At 35.5% G+C, this 15,853-nt stretch overlaps 1 pseudogene; it reads left to right on the top strand.

The window, feature by feature from the left end:
• The first annotated feature begins 867 nt into the window (after positions 1–867).
• On the top strand, positions 868–1,748 carry LOC147940096 (uncharacterized; annotated as a pseudogene).
• Positions 1,749–15,853: the final 14,105 nt, after the last annotated feature.

Here is a 15,853-nt window from a genome sequence, read left to right as displayed (position 1 = left end):
CAACTGATTCGGATACGAACGATGAAAGTGATTCAGATAGCTCTACTGATGGGAATTCATTAGAGATTAATGATAACGATGTGACATCTGATATGTTTCTTGGCTTCCCTCCCGTAAAAGCTAAGTTACTAAATAATGGTATTACTCGATGCATATCTGATTGGTTATATGATAGATTTGTAAATATGTATTTAACTAATACATATTTAAAATATTTTTATTGAAAAATATATGTAGGTTATTATGATGATGGAGATCCTTATTTTTTATGTGATAATTGTGGAACATATATGTGGTATGGAGAACGGGTGAATAAAAAGACTAAAAAGGCAAAGCCGGATTTTTCACTGTGTTGCCATCGTGGCAAAGTAACACTTCCTACCTTGAAGACTGCACCTAAAACGTTATTATCGTTGTTTTATAATAACGACGACAGGGGTAAAAACTTCCGTGATAACATACGAGCATACAACATGATGTTTTCGTTCACATCGTTAGGTGGAAAAATTAACCATTCTATAAATAATGGTAAAGGACCGTATCTATTCCAGATGTGCGGAGAAAACTATCATCGTATTGGTGATATTTTACCAGAGCCAGGCAAGGAACCAATGTTCTTGCAATTATATATACATGACGTATGTAACGAAGTAGCGAATAGAATCTCCGCATTTAGGTAATTGCTAATATTTGTTATATAAATATATATATAAATATTATTCATATCTTAAAATATGTTAAATATCTTAAATATTTGTTATATGTTACTAATCATGATTATTATAAATTTATGTGTTTTGTCGTTGATATAGAACATCTGGATCTTCGGGAGATTTAAGATCTGAGATTGTTGGACTCTTAAAAAAAATGCTTGATAGTCATAACCCGCATGTTAGGGCGTTTAGATCGGCACGTGAAAGATTTAATATGGAGGATGGTAGCGAAGGTTTGCGATTAATGTTACCTTCAGAAAGAACTACTGATGCAAGAACTCATAATCTTCCTAAAGCAAAGAGGTTGCTGCTCTAATACCCGGAGATTTTACGGCTGGTGTGAATAAACGTGACATTGTTATAGAAAGTCGTTCGGGAAATTTACAGAGGATAAGTGAGCTTCATCCCGCATACTTGCCTTTACAATACCCATTGTTGTTCCCTTATGGTGAAGATGGTTTCAGATTAGGCATCGATATAGGGTTCGTGGATACCCTTGGACGTAAAAGGAAAACGGTTACCATGAGGGAATTTTATGCGTATAGAATATTTGAAAGATACGAAGAATCTTCGATTATTGTTATGGCAGGCAAATTATTCCAGCAGTTTTTAGTCGATGCATTCACTACTATAGAATTAAACAGGTTGAACTATATTTGGATGAATCAAAGCAAACTCCGAACTGAAAGAGTCGATAAGATAATTGAAGCTGCTGAAAAAGGACATGGAGATCTTGCACAACATGGAAAGAGGATATTTATTCCGTCATCGTTTACATGTGGATAGAGATATATGATGCAACATTATCTCGACGCCATGGCTACTTGCAAGTATTATGGATTTCCTGATCTTTTCATAACTTTTACGTGCAACCCAAGGTGGCCTGAAATAAATCGTTATCTAGAAAGGCATCGTCTTAGTAAAGAAGATAGACCTGATATATGTCGTCGAGTTTTCAAGATGAAACTTGATAGATTATTGGATCAGGTGACAAAGGAAAAAACTTTCGGTGTCGTAAATTCTGGTATGTTTTAAAATATTTTTATTATTATTTATATATTAATGTTTAAATATTAATGTTTATTTGTTTTCACATTTTTCAGCCATGTATACAATAGAATTTCATAAGAGGGGTCTGCCTCATGCGCACATGATTCTGTTTTTGCACCCAGACAATAAGATGCGTACAACAGACGACATTGATGATGTTCATATATTTTGCCATGTTTTTCCTTAGTATATTCACATCTTTTGCATGATTTTCTATATCATTTGTCCATTATTTCATAGTTTTAGAACTGTTTATGCATTAGAGTACATTTGCATTGCATTTGCATAGTTTTTTGCATAAACAGGTGATTTTGGATCCTAAGGAGCATGGAAGAGATGCTGAAGCAGATTGGAGCTGTCAAGAGAAGGAAACAAGGGATTTGGAGCTGAAGAATCAAGGTCCGGAAGTCCACTCGACCACCCACTCGACCAAGCACTCGGCCGTGTGCGGAGAAGGACTCGATCGGATGGGAGAAACAAAAGAAGAAGCCACTCGACCAGCACTCGACCGAGCACTTGGTCGAGTTGACCGAGCCACCCACTTATTTTGTCTTTTAGCATTTTTAGGGCTTCCCTTCCTTTTCCTATAAAAGTCCTTGTACCCTGCAGCCACAAAAAGAGAGACTTTTTAGAGTACAATCCTAGACCTAGTATTTACCCTTTTGGGAATTATTCCTTTTTCTTTTTATTTGCTTAGATCTTTTAGCCACTTTTTTTTATTTTTAAGAAATCTTTGATATTTGTTGGTTCCATAACTTTCAAAGTATTAAGAATTTGAGTTTGTTTTCTTCTTCAATATTGTAGATCTTCATCTCATCTTTCTAATCATGTAAGTTTCATTGATTTCTGGGTTTATGACTTTGTTCATCATGTTTTGTGATTGTGAGTAGTGGCTTAGGATCTTGAGGATGGAGCAGGGTGGATAAAGGCTATGGTTGTTTGGATTGGTCAAGATTGATTGCTTAATATCTCTTCTGGGTTAGATATGCTCTATGCTATTCTTATACTGAGAGGGTAAGGGTAGATCTTAAGCTTCTTAGCATCATACCAATGTCTAAGTTGTTAGATAAGGCTAATACTAGAGATTATCATGAAGCATGCTAAGAGATTAGATGTTTTGTTGATTTTTGACATTAATGATCTGATTGTTTAATGCCTGCGTGATATGTAATAGCTAGTGAGAACTGGGTCTAAGAAGTATCTTGGCTTGATTGTTATTCCTGTTTAAGTATTGTTAATTAATTGCTGCTTGCTCTGTTTCAATATTTGCTCTGTTTCTGGCATTCGCTCATCAACTCGACCATCCACTCGATCGAGCATCCGATCAAGTGCTTGCTCGAGCTCCTTCCAGAGTTCCTGTTTTATGTGCTGCATCTTCCTGTTTCATTCCCTGTTTCATTCTAGTTGCATTGTCCTGTTGCATTTCATTTAGTTTCTGTTTAATCTTGTGTCATTGCTTAGTTTGCTTACTATAATTTATGTTCCTGTTTCACTTCATTATTGCCTTGATCATTCTGTGTACTTTGCATTTAGTGTCCTGTTTTACTAGGTTTACATTCTGCATTTCATAATCATCATTAGGTTGTTAGTGACAAACATCCTTCATATTTGGCTTAACTTAGATGAGTATTCATATCCTGATTGCTTGCATCACACTCATTATGGTTTGACATCCTTTATGCTACAACTACATAAGGGTAATTGAAACACCTTGCATCCATCTCTATATTCATCATCATATCATATCATCCATCATCACCATAGAAACCAAGTTTCAATTGATAAATTCATAAGCGCTGAAATTCCTGATAAAGAGGTGGATAAGTATTTATACGAAGTTGTTTCTGATGTGATGATCCATGGTCTGTGTGGTCCTATGAACAGAGATAGTGTCTGCATGCATAATGGGAAATGCACTAAATTCTTCCCAAAACCATTCATGGATAATACTATTGTTGACGATGCTGGTTATACAATATATAGACGACGAAACGATGGGAGAGTTGTGGAAAAAAGGGGTTTTCAATACGATAATAGTTACGTTATTCCCTATAATCAGGATTTGTCCCTCCGTTTTCGTGCTCATATCAATGTTGAGTGGTGCAATCAGACACGTTCAGTAAAGTATTTGTTCAAGTACATCACTAAAGGTCCGGACTATATAAGAGCCAAAGTAGAAGAAGAAGATCAGGAGAATGAAATTAAAAAGTTTTTCAATTGCAGGTAACAGTTTATTCAAATTGTCAAACATTCTCATATTTAATTATTTACACTTTTTAAAAATTTTAAAACGTGTCTAACTAATCCGAGATTTTTTAGATACGTATCTGCATGTGAGGCTTCTTGGCGAATTTTTGCTTTCCCGATTTGTTATTGTACTACACCAGTAGAAAAACTCCCGTTTTATCTTCCAGGACAAGAATTGGCTATTTACAACGAGAATGATCGAATAGAAGATGTTTTGCACCGTACAACAAATAGAACTTCTAAATTTTTGGGCTGAATGGAATGCAACAAGATTTATCCCCAAGCCAGAGAACTCACATATGCTGAATTTCCATCTAAATTTGTGTGCAATAGGAGAGAAAAACTTTGGAAGCCAAGGTCAGAAAAACGGAAAAGTTTTGCAATAGGCAGGATTACGTACGTACCGCCTTCTGTAGGACAAGCCTATTACTTGTGAGTTTTGCTTAATAAAATTCCAGGACCAACAAGCTTTGACTATTTAAAAACAGTCAATGGTGTTCTTTATAAGGATTTTCAAGAAGCTTCCTATGCATTGGGATTACTGGATGACGATAAGGAGTACATTGCGGCTATAAATGAAGCAGGTGAATGGTGTTTTGGGGAATTTTTAACTAAGTTATTTGTGATCCTACTGCATACAAAGAGTTTACTTGTTCCTCTTGAAGTTTGGAATAAAACAAAACACATCTTGTGTGAGGATATTTTGTTTAAAGAAAGGAGAAACAGGAACGATCCAGGTACATCAAAATATTATTTTGTTTATTGAAAATATTTCATTTTTTCGAAAGACAAAATTATAATTAAGTTTTTTAACTTTATTGTGGTAGGTCTAATGTTGACACGGCTCAGATAGAAAATATATGTTTAACTGAAATAGAACTTATGTTACGATCGAATGGGACATCTCTTACGGCCTTCGAGAAAATGCCTAATCCAGATGATAGTATAATGAACATGGGAGTAAATAGGCTTATCGCAGATGAGAAAATATATAAGCCTCATAAACAACAGGAATTGTACGATAAGTTGTTACCTATGCTAACTGATGAGCAGAGACGTGTTTATGAAGAAATCATTCACTCTGTGAATCACAACAAAGGTGGTATGTTTTTTGTCCATGGTTTTGGTGGTACTGGGAAAACTTTCATGTGGACTATTCTTGGTGTTGATATAAGGTCTAAAGGTAATATTGTTCTTAATGTTGCTTCAAGTGGTATAGCTGCTTTGCTTTTGGAAGGTGGTAGAACGGCTCATTCAAGATTTGGTATTTCAATCAATCTTAATGAATATTCTGTGTGCTCGATAGATGTTGAATCTGATCTTGCTGACTTAATTAGAGAAGCAAAGCTCATAATATGGGACGAGGTTCCAATGATGAACAAGCTTTGTTAAGAAACTTTAGATAGGAGTTTGCGAGATATTATGAGGTGTGACAAGATTTTTGGAGGTAAAGTTGTTGTGTAAGGAGGTGATTTTAGACAGATACTACCAGTTATTACAGAAGGAGGAAGGGTAGCGACAGTTTTAGCATCTATCAACTCATCTGGGATGGCAAAATCAACGAGTTAGATTGTGGGGATGTGGAGATAGAAATTCCGGATGATTTATTAATTAATACAAGTGGAAATACTATTGAAGCAATAGTTAAAGAAATCTACGAAGAACATTTTACAAGGAGGACTGATCCAAAATTCTTTAGTGAAAGAGCTATTCTAAGTCCAAGAAATGACAATGTTGATAAGATAAATCAGTTTATGCTTACTAAGCTTCCAGGTATGCAAATTAAATAGGATATGGAGTTTTTTTTTTTTTTTAAATACTAATATTAAAAACATATCTAAAATTCTGAAATTTTCTTATTTACAGGTGAGGGGAGACGATATCTTAGCTCTGATAGTATTGAAACGTCGGATACAAGCGGACGTGATGATATGATCTACACTCAGGAATTCCTAAACAGTATACAAGTTTCTGGACTGCCAAGTCATGTTTTGACGTTGAGAATAGGAGCACCTGTCATGTTGCTAAGGAATATAGATCCTAAGGGAGGTTTGTGTAACAGTACGAGGCTAATTATTACTCAGATGGCCAATCATGTAATCGAAGCAAGAATCGTGACAGGAAAAAAGGTTGGTGACTGAGTACTTATCCCTAGGATGTATGTTAGTCCACCTGATGCAAAGTCTCCCTTTCGTATGAGTCGACGACAGTTTCCTGTTACCGTGGCATATGCAATTACTATAAACAAGATTCAAGGTCAGACGCTAGAACATGTTGGATTGTTTCTACCGAAACCGGTTTTCACACATGGACAGCTTTATGTTGCCTTCTCACGAGTCACAACCAGAAAAGGATTGAAGGTGTTAATTACAGATAAAGATGGGAAATGCCAGAATAAAACACTTAATGTTGTTTTCGAAGAGGTTTTTGAGACTATATAATTATGGTTTGTAATTGGAAAATTGTTTTGGATATTTAGATTTGAACTTTATTTACTCTCTTAAAATAATGAAATTTTAGAGATTTTAATCATTTTAATTATTTATGGTAAAAACATTACATCTTCTATAAGTCAGATATAGACTTTCCCATTGGAGAAAACCATTTTCTAAATTTTACTTATTCTATTTTAATTATAAAAAAAAAGATAGATATATTGTAAATGGTATAAGTACATATTATTACAATTTTCACATTATTTTATTTTAATTAGTTACAAAAATGTTATTTGCAAATATATTGTTTTGCTGAATCATAAAATATATATTTAATTATTAACTCTTAGGTACATTTTAAAAATTATTTCACATCATATCTACTGACTATAAAAACTACCTTTAATCTGTAATTATATTCATAATAATAAATATTTAAAATGTTGAATATTCAAAAAAGGAAAATTATACGTTAAAACAATTAAGACGCAACGCAGCGTTTAATCCTGACTGTTTGTTGGACGTTATTACTTAAACCATTTGATGGAGCATCAAGGTGAGAGATCAGGAACTCAGACATAAAGAATGGAGGCAGAAATGAAATAACGGTGGATTAATAAACTTTTTGTAAATGCAAAATTAAAAATAGATTTAAATGTTGGTAGTAACAGGTACAATTTTTGTAGTAACAAGTACAATGGTCTTAAAGAAAGAACATTTATGGGTTGCTTAAAACAAAAATAATAATCTAAACTGGACTTAAATTTAAAAATGGACTATAACATTCCAATTAAACTTTGAAATTGGATTTTAAAATTTCAATCTATATTTTATAAATGTAGAGAATTACTATAAAATTTTTATTATATATTCATCTTATTATTAAAAAATTAAAAAATGTAATAAATATGAAACTATACAAAAAACAAAAAAAAAAAAAAAGATCAAAGTTGTTTTGAAAAAATAACCAAAAAAAATGATTCAACAATTTAAATTTGCCATAATTCTCATTATTAATTATTGCTGTAACATATCTCAAATGATAAGATTCTACGAAATTAGGATATAGATTTTCATATTGAAAAAAACCATTTTTGTTATTAGTATCAACAATGTTGTTTGTAAATATGTAATTGTTAGCTGTATCATAAAGTCTATATATTAACTACCAATTCGCAAACACATTTAAATTCTAAAATTGCATCATATCTATTAACTACAAACTTTGTCTTTGTTCTGTTATTATATCTATAAAAATAACATAAATTAGTAAAAAAAAACAAAAAAAAAAGATGAGACACTAAAACGTTTAATACGCAATGTTTAATCGTGACTGTTTGTATTCTTACAAATCCAGAAGCCCCTTTTCGTCTTCGATAGCAGAGAAGAAACAGTAAAAAAACCTAATTTGATAAAATCATGAGAATCGATTACATTTCTAATCTTCATCGGGAAAGAATGAATTGGTGTATCCACGCTAAAGTTTTAAATTCTTGGCATGTAAGGGAATCCATCACAAAACGTATTCTTCTTCTGGTGGACGAAAATGTTAGAGAAGCTAATCGTATGACAATTCTACTTATATTTGAAATTTTTACAATGCTTATATATTAGATTACTTACACGATGATTATCAAACTTTGTAGGGTGACACAATTGAGGTGGCCTTTGTGACAACTACACTTAAAAAGCTGTGGAAATATATTTACGAAGGTGAATGGTATGATATTAGGTCTTTCAAAATCATCAATCCAACAATCAGGGAAAGGAATACTCATCATCCTTTTCAGATCAAGTTTACGGATGATTCAACCATGACCCTGCTCGAATCAATCAACTCCAAAAATTACTTCCGATTCGAAGATTTGGATGATATATTTTGTGGAAGAATCAATCATCACATCTCTTTCGGTACGTTTTTCTATTATTTTTTGTAATTTGTTTAAGTTAGACTACATGAATATGGTTAATGCTATTTTTGTGTTGTGTAATCTAGAAACGTTTTAGGAATTTTGGAACTTTGTGTATTCGTCCCTCCAATAGAAAAGTACAAATTGAACTTTTTAGCAAAATATTTACATGTGAATGTTAAAAAGCTTTGGAGACATTCATTGTAAAGATAATTCCTGTTTTTTTGCCAAAAATAGATGTTTGCGGATGTGTAGTAGCTATGGAGGACAGAAGAAATCAGGGAAATGGAAATGGTGAAAATGAAGTTATTTTGACACTATTAAATGGCAGGTAAGACACATTTATTCCACTTTTATTGATTCTAAGAGTTATAAGTTTGGCTTTATTATAGAATGTAACAAGTATCTTCATCTATAGGAATGAAACTCTAAAGTGTCGTGCAATAAATTACTATGCTAACCTTTTCATGTCTTCATGGGAGTCATCTGGATGCCATCTCACATATCAAACTGAACCGGTGTTTTGTGTACTGCGTTTCTGGATGGTTGGAGAGTATGAAGGTATGTACTATTAATAACACTTGCTAGATTTAACAAATGCTAAAGACTAGGTTGTATACTCATTTACCAAACTTTTAAAACAATTTAAACATCCCTAGGTGAACCGTGTATTGTAAACACATTGGCCTCCTCCAAGATTTTTATGAAACCGGAATTTGAAGGACTTGAGCATCACAAGGCTATGTAAGTTTTTAATGTTTATTAATATCAAGTAGTGTACCATGCTAGAGTTTAACTTATGAATTTGTTTTAATATTTGTAGCTCGGAATTTGCTGGACGTTATTACATAAATCATATCATGGAGCATCAAGGTTAATCTTCAGAGGCTTAAGCTTTAGGCACATTAGTTTGAAAACGTTTTTTTGTATATGCAAATTTTAATTTTTTTTTTGAATGTTTGTATGAACAAGTACTAGAAACCCTTTTATGGGTTGCTTTCCTAAATTATCTCAATCGTCTTCACGAAATTATGAAATATTTTGGCCCAAATCATTATTCAACCTAATTTAAATTATCCATAACAAATGTATTGAGCTCATTAAATATTTAAAAATTTGCAAATGAGCTTCAAAATCTTAATTAAAAGTTTACATATATATATTATAGAAAACTATAATAAACATCTTATTAACTATTATTATTTATTTGTCCATGAAATTTAAAGTTTTAGATACAAAATTAATTAGAAATTTTCTAACATTATAAAAAATAACAAAACTTTACTTTAAAAATTTGGACAATTAATTTAGATTTTTTTTCTATTTAATTCTTGCCCGCACAGGCGTGTGGTAACTCTCCTAGTTACTTGTTTATGAAAATGTAACCATGCCTACGACAGAAGGCAGCTCCGCCTACTAGCAATAATGCAAGCAGTTCAGATTCAGCAGATAAAAATTCTGATGAAGTGTCTCCACAAAGCAGGTGAATATATTGACTTTTTCCATGTTGCTGTGCTTGATAATTATTGTCACTGATATTGGTGGTATGGCAGTGTTCAAACGATTTACGTTGAAGGATTCGGCTCTTCACTTCCAGAGAATGATATCAAGACCGCATTAAGTAAACATTTCAGTGCCTGTGGGGAGATCACAAGGGTTTTTGTTCCAACAAACTTTGAAACCGGTTTTTTCAAAGGGTTTGTGATTTTCTCCTCAAATTGTTACAAGTTAAAGTTAAAGACGTTATAACTAAAAGCTATGTTTTTTATTTTTCTTTTGACAGATTTGCTTACATTGATTTAAAAGGAGAAGCAACGAAGGCGTTGGAACTTAATGGTAGTCATATGATTGGAAAGGAACTTGTAGTTAAGAAGGCTCTACTTATAAGAGATTCCTACACTGGACATTCTGGTAGTGATCGAGGTTCAGGCGGTCATTTTGGCAATGTTGGCGGCCGATTTGGCGGTCGTTTTGGAAATGTTGGCGGCCGATTTGGCGGTGGTCGATGTGGAGGTTATGGTAAGTGTGGCCGTTGTTGAAGCTTTAGAGGTCGACGACATTATTTGTCTTCTGTAGTTGATTTTATTTTACCAGAACAATCTGTCAATCGTCTTCATTATATAGCTTAACCAGTCCTTCAATAACATACACAGTCAAGTCAATGTTTGGTCGCCAACATATGTCTCACCGGAGTTCCATAGATCTCCCGATGAGCTCTCTGATAATGAAATTGTCTCCACTCACTTCCGATTTCAGCTTCTTCTTCTACTTCTCTCTCTGTTCACGACAAACCCGTTTTTAATTCTGATCGAGAGCTTCGAGAATCCCGTCGAAAGGAATGGACTTTCTGGTTGTTTATGTAACGATCCACCAGAAATGGTTCTCTGCTTTGTTTGATCGAAGCACAAAGATAAGAGGAAATTTGATTCTTTGAGGAGACGTCAAGTTTTAAGGAAGAGACTGAAGCATTTGATACGTTTTGGGTGACAGACTTGAGAACAGAACAACGACAAAGCTAGAAAGTATTGTTTATTAAGAGACAACGGTAACAAAATGAGAGAATTGCTTTATGGAGTCTCTCCCCTCCCCCTTACATAGTTTATCAACTCCCCGATGAAACATTCTCCTTGCCCAACCTACTACATAAGTATTACTACTGAGACCCTGTCTCCACATACTAAACCGTTACAGCCATATACTAGGACAGTAACATTTATTCATTAACTAAGATAACTCTCCAAGGCCCCATTACAATTTCTTGGAGCTATTGGATCCATTAGTTTGACTGCTAGCGACTTGGGTTTCTCTTCTTCCTTTGGTAGCGGTAGAGAATAGGAGGATGCTGGACCTCAAATGTATCATTACTCCGGCCTTTGAAATTAACCTTGTCCTCAAGGTTCAACTTGGAAATTGTCCCTTGATGGTGCTAACCCATTCCCAGAGCATTCATAGTTTGGCAACCCCCTCCATTTGATTAGGACCTCCGCTTATCCGGACACATGATTCTTGCGAGAGTCCAGCACTATTTCTGGTTCTGCTTCGAGCATTCCTTCCTCCGTGAGTTGCTTTGGAATAGAGGCTGCCACAATCTGGTCCCCCACTGCTCGTTTTATTTGTGACACGTGAAATGTCGGATGGATCTTTGTCGTGTCAGGGAGCTTCAGCCGGTAAGCCACCTGTCCCACTCTGGCCTCGATGTTGTAGGGGCCATTGAACCTTGCTGCTAACTTCTCATTGGTCCTTCTGGCCAGCGACTGGCGCCTGAAAGGTCTCATCTTGAGATACACCTGCTCCCCCACCTCAAATTCGACCTCTCGGTGGTGTGCATCTGCTATCTTCTTCATCCGCTGCTGAGCTTTATGAAGTTGTTCCTTGATCAGCTCCAACATTGCATCTCGTTCACGCAACTGAGTCTCCAACTCAGCATTAGCAGTGGAACCGTTCTCGTATTTCACCAAGGTAGAAGGTTTGCGGCCATAGACCACTTGAAAGGGTGACATTCTGATGACAGAATGGTACGACGAGTTATAGAACAGCTCTGCCCATGGAAGAAACTTCGACCAGGTGTGTGGTTGTTCCCCCGCGAAGTAGCGCAAATAGGTTTCTAGACTCCTGTTGGTGACTTCAGTCTGACCATCAGATTGAGGATGGTAAGCCGTACTGAAGTAGAGATTGGTTCCTGCTAGGCGGAAAAGCTCCTTCCATAATTTACTGGTTATCACCTTATCCATGTCCGAAACAATTGTTTTTGGGAACCCGTGCAACCGCAGAATCTCCTGAATGAACAGATTAGCCACGTCCGTGGATGTGAACAGGTGTTTGATGAGCAGGAAATGAGCATATTTGGTCAACCTATCGATCACCACCAAGATCGCATTATTACCACCAGACTTTGGCAATCCTTCGATGAAGTCCATGGAGATGTCTTCCCAAACCTTTTCTGGTATTGGTAAGGGTTGTAACAGTCCACTAGGAGCCAACGTTGAGTATTTGTAACGTTGAAAAACCAAGCAAACTGCAACATGTCGCCGTATATCTGTCATCATCCCCTCTCAATAGAATAATTCTCCAATCCTATTTTGAGTTTTCAGAACGCCCCCATGTCCTCCCAACTTTCCATTATGAAACTTTCTCATAATCAGTCTCGTGATGGCTGAGTTCTTGGGAATTACCAGCTTGCCTTGTCTTAACAGTCGGCCTTGGACTAAAGAGAACTCAGGATGGGTTCCCTCATCTTATTGCAGGCCCTTGATAATGTTGTTCAATATATGGTCCTTGTCCACCTCTGAACTGATTTCCTCTAACTGGATGGCTGCAGGGACGAATATAGCAAATAATGAGGGCACTACTTCCTTACGGGACAGCGCATCTGCAGCTTTGTTCTCCAGACCGGGTTTATAATGAATATCAAAGTCGAATCCCATTAGTTTGGTGAGCCACCTCTGATACTCCATGTTTATCTCTCGCTGCTCCAACAAGAATTTCAGACTCTTCTGGTCTGTTCTTACCAGGAACCTCCTTCCTAGTAAGTAGTGGCGCCATTTCTGAATTGCAAAGACAATTGCCATGAGCTCTCTCTCATATATAGACTTAAGTCTCTGTCTCCGATAAATTCTGGCTGTAATAGGCAATGGGTCTCTCCTTCTGCATTAGTACAGCCCCCAACCCGAATCCAGACGCATCCGACTCCACCACGAACACCTCCGTAAAATCTGGCAATGCCAGAACTAGTATTGTCGTCATAGCCATTCTGAGCTTGACAAAAGTTTCTTTGCTTTGTTTACTCCACTCGAACTGATATTTCTTTAACAGGTCCGTGAGTGGTTTGGCTATCTCGCCATATCCCTGTACAAATTAGGTGAACTCATGGCTACGCGATTTAGACCTACGAGCATTCAACGGAGGATTGCGACCAAGTCAGAAAGATTCAAGCTATGAACCAAATTTTTCTGGAATCTGGATCCATTCCATAACCACGGATATTTGTAATAACATTAAGATCAGTTCATATGTGAAAGATATGGATATCTCAAGTAAGTGGATCTATCCCAGTCTCTGTTTCACGTCTGAGCCAAAGATCGTATTACACAGATCAACTCAGCAATAATTTCGACACGAAACCACTTGTAGGATATTAATGGTTCTCTTATGTATCTAACAAGCTCAGGAACATAATATTTTTCCCACGGATCACGGGGATACACTCCATTTGCCAAAGGAGGTCAATCTAGTTCTTCACATGAAGAGTTTTAGATCTAATTGTTTAGGTGCTTCCAGAATTATGTTTGGCACCCAAGAGTTGTTTCTACAAAGCCCAAGGTGAAGAAATCATACAGCCCATGTTTTTTCTCAACACCAAATTGGACCAAGGAGTCAAAGGGAAAGACGGTCAAGGATGCACTTAATGGGTTAATTTAGGAGCTTATGGCCAAAGAGAGCATGAAAAATTCTATAAGTGATGATGTTTATCATGTCTTGTCCACTTTGAGCCTAATACAAGCCCAAAAAAGCCCAAAATAATCACTTTATTTTGTGGTCAAAGAGAAATCACAAAAATAAAGATCAAGAGTCACTTTGGAGGAAGAGAAACATGCACCAAGAGTTGGGTTTTGATTCAACTTAATATCTCTACTGTCATCTAGTTTCAAGAATAATTAATTATTGGCTTTGTTACCAAATTTCTTATCTCTATGTAAACACATGTAATCTCATCTGAGAAATAATCAATTCAAGAAATCTTTATCTTTTATTTGAGAGTGGAAAACTCCTTTGTTCCTTTTGGAATTTGTTCTTTCTCCTTGGTGGGCTACATCAAAGAGATCTCCTTGGTGGGTTACTTCAAAGAGTTTACGGTATATCAAGTGATTCTGCCGCGCTTGACGTTGCTATTCATTAGTTGAGGATTGAAGAATCATTATAAGAGAGTCTAGGGCACAAGGATTTTCGGGATTCATCTCACTCCTTGTCATTTGTCTCCGCGAAGCTTCTATCTAAAGTTTCACCGCCTTGCTTTGTTTGGTTTGTTTTAAGAGAGTTTGAGGCATAAGGATTTTTGAGTTCATCTCACGCCTTATCATCCAGCTTCGTGAGTCATCGGAGTTCTAGGATTATCAGTCTACCTACCTTAGAGTGTCGATTTCTTGAGAGAATCACATCAACTCTACTGTAGATTCCTTTGTCGTTATTATTTTGGGAGAGAAGACGATAAATTTGCTCGACTTACTTTTCATACATAAAGAATTAAAGTGGCTCAATAACCACTTATTAAAAACATAACCCACAGTCCATTAACCTTGTTTAGCATTAGAAAAAAGGGGAAGAAAAAGAGGACAAATGTCAGATATACAAGTATCAGATATACAAGTGTCACGTGGCAATCAGTTGGATTTTCCTTAGAGGTGGAAGCTTACTTTATTATATTAAATGTTTAACTTAGATAACTCCTAAGTATCTTAAACTAATCCTAATCCATATCTCGGTAGGAAATAGTATAGAACCTTCTTATCTTTGCTTGTCCTTCAAGCTTAAGCTAACATAAACAATATTGCGTCAAGATTTTATTAACCCTACCAAATAGGAATCACAATTTCCTTACACCAAATTTGATATAACAGTTTTTGAGGTTGGACTTAGTATATTAGCTACTATGGCATCAGGTCTTGATTGACTTAGTATATTAGCTAATTTCTATCTTTATTATAAACTAGATAAAGACCCGCCCGATGTGCGAGTTTAAAGTTTTGTAAATAAAATTTAATTTAATATAAATATATTAAAAATTTATTGTAAATTATTTATAAATTTTCTTTTTGATATAATACACTGATTTATATCACAAATCTTTTATGTATGTTCCCATTAAATGTGTATTTTTGTACACCTAGGTATATTGTATGTTACAAATATATTATTTACCACCACCTAGAAAATGTCTATATGAACAAATTAAACCAACTATTATATGTCTTTTTAGTTTTACTTTTGCATAGTTTCTTTAATCACTAAAATTGTTGGCTCAAAAAATATTTCAAATAAAAAATAAATTACAACACAATAGTGTATGACCAACCATGCAGAGAACCTCGGTTCTGTCCTTCTCCTTTATGGAGAGAACCTTGCGTCCAACCACCTCCACCATGGAGATAACCTTGGCTCTGCCTTTGTCCTTTGGAGAGATAACCTTACGTCCAACCTCCTCCACCATCCTCTCTTGGGGAGATAACCTTGCGCCCAACCTCCTCCACCATAGAGAGAATCTCGGCTCTGCCCTCCTCTTGTGTGGAGAGTACATGTTCACGTCTTTTAGCTATCTCAAAGTGGCTTACTCCAACAACCAATGAAACTAAAGACTCTTTTCCAGTGACACAAAATCTTTTAATAATAACTAATGTTAAAATTTCCTATGTATTCGTGGAAGTTTCTTTGACACACCATGATGTTGTCTTTGTCTCCGAACTCCTATGGATCTATCAACAACAATTTATGTTTATCCAATCTA

The sequence above is a fragment of the Camelina sativa genome, chromosome 8 (genome assembly GCF_030686135.1).
Source record: "Camelina sativa cultivar CO46 ecotype springtype chromosome 8, ASM3068613v1".
In the NCBI taxonomy this organism is placed as follows: Eukaryota; Viridiplantae; Streptophyta; class Magnoliopsida; order Brassicales; family Brassicaceae; genus Camelina; species Camelina sativa.
The sequence above is the reverse complement of the archived record's forward strand: the minus strand, read 5'-3'. Positions and strand labels throughout refer to the sequence as shown.